Source organism: Frankliniella occidentalis, unplaced genomic scaffold (assembly GCF_000697945.3).
Source record: "Frankliniella occidentalis isolate FOCC.00 unplaced genomic scaffold, Focc_3.1 Scaffold70, whole genome shotgun sequence".
Lineage (NCBI taxonomy): Eukaryota > Metazoa > Arthropoda > Insecta > Thysanoptera > Thripidae > Frankliniella > Frankliniella occidentalis.
In genome coordinates, this window is record NW_026267200.1 from 271,245 (window position 1) to 272,982 (window position 1,738).

Genomic DNA, 1,738 nt, shown 5'->3' on the forward strand with positions numbered 1-1,738 from the left:
TCTTTCTCCCCTTTCTTTAGAAGTATGTAGATCAAGGACGTTGACATTTAAATGAACAAAAATATCTGGGTGAACAATTGTTTATTTATTGATTCTGCCGAAAAACCTAGGACACCATACATCACTTGTGAAAGTCTACACAGTGCCTAAAAATAACAAAATAAAAAAATTGAGATCCTTAACTGTTTTTTTACACAGTAGAAAAGTGATCTGAAGCAACTTTTTTGCTCTGCTGTTAACTTATTCAAGAGTAAAACTAAAATGTTCACAACCTTAATATCCAACAAATAAAATTGTACTGTCCACTAGGTGTATTTTCCCTTCCAAAGCCTTGTAGAGAACAACCTAAAAAGGAAAAAGGCAAGTCAGAAAAAAAGTTCAAGTGCAGAAATTAATAGACTAAGTATGTAAATCAAGAGTAGAAAACTTACTGAAGAAATCTTCCTCATGCACAAAACTCTTATCCAAATTCCAATGAGGAATTTCACACACTGCATGTTGATCCTCTTTGAGTAAGAAGAAGTATACCTTAACTGCAATGAGTTTCAGATGGTCGCTCTGGTTCGATCCCTGTGTGTGAAATAATAGTTAAATTAGACTAAGAAACTTGGTAGTAACTAGCAAAGCTTCACAGTTTTTAAGAACTTACATGACAAAATAAAAGTGAACAGGGCTGTGAGTATGTCTTGTTTAACCTTTTCCTTTATAATCATGTAGATCTGAAATTAAAAGTTTAAAAATGTGGTAAACAAATAAACGTGGTAATTTAAAAGGCAAAGTTTATGAATTACAAGTATAAAACTTACTCAAAGTCGTGTAACATTTAAAGAACTCTGCCTTAAAACTTTGATCCGAATTCCAATAAGAAATCATGCATAGACTGTTGTTGATCCATTTTGAGTTTAAGGACACCTTCAGTGCAGTGGGGTTCAGAGGGACGTTCTGGTTCGATCCCTGAGCGAGGCTCACCTGTTGAATAATAGTTAAATTAGACTAAGAAATTTAAAAGTCACAAGACATGCTTGAGTTTTAAAAAACTTATATGACAAGATAAAAGTGAACAGGACTGTAGAAGAAGTAAAGTTTAAGAAGGTAAAGTTACTTACATTGAAGAACTCTGCCTCAAAACTTTGATCCGAATTCCAATGATACATCACACTCTTAGATTGTTGGTCGGTTTCGAGTTAAGAAGAACATCCACTGCATTGGGTTTCAGAAGGCACTTCTAGTTCAATCTTTGAGCTGGCCACACCTGTGAAATAAAGGTTAACGTTAACTACTGAAATGCAGCTTCCCCGCTGCCAAAGCTTTAGCAACTTACGGTACCTTCCAGTGTTACTTTACGAGACCCTTCCATTTCTGTTGGGTTTGCAAGTTGTATTCCACTATTTGCAAGCTTAGTATTTAAAAGAGTGGCTAAATGCATACTGTCAAGTCTAAATTTTGAGACAAGTTTTTCCTCACATGACAGTAGTGGTGATACACCTATTACATGCTCATTCAATTCAAAGTCATCGTAATGCTCCAAATTTGGCATCATTTTGGCAGTGGCCATGTCAATAAAACTCTCATCAGTCCTAAGTGGACAGTTTTGATCAAGTAAACACATTCTATTCATGTAATCAATTCTTTTTACTGTACACTTTTCACAGCAATAATACCCTCTCACACCCTTCACACATTTAATACTTGCCCGCGCCTTCTGATCTAAAATGTAATGCCGGATTGAAAAAGGGTA

The 1,738-nt window shown here is 35.2% G+C and overlaps 1 long non-coding RNA gene across 1 annotated transcript; it reads right to left on the reverse strand.

The window, feature by feature from the left end:
* Window positions 1-207: 207 nt before the first annotated feature.
* LOC113212194 (uncharacterized) lies at window positions 208-1,417 on the reverse strand. Its single transcript, XR_008011241.1, has 5 exons — window positions 1,327-1,417; window positions 807-1,252; window positions 650-719; window positions 432-570; window positions 208-345 (listed from the first exon to the last, which is right to left on the reverse strand). It is a non-coding gene; the product is annotated as an uncharacterized LOC113212194 (long non-coding RNA).
* Window positions 1,418-1,738: the final 321 nt, after the last annotated feature.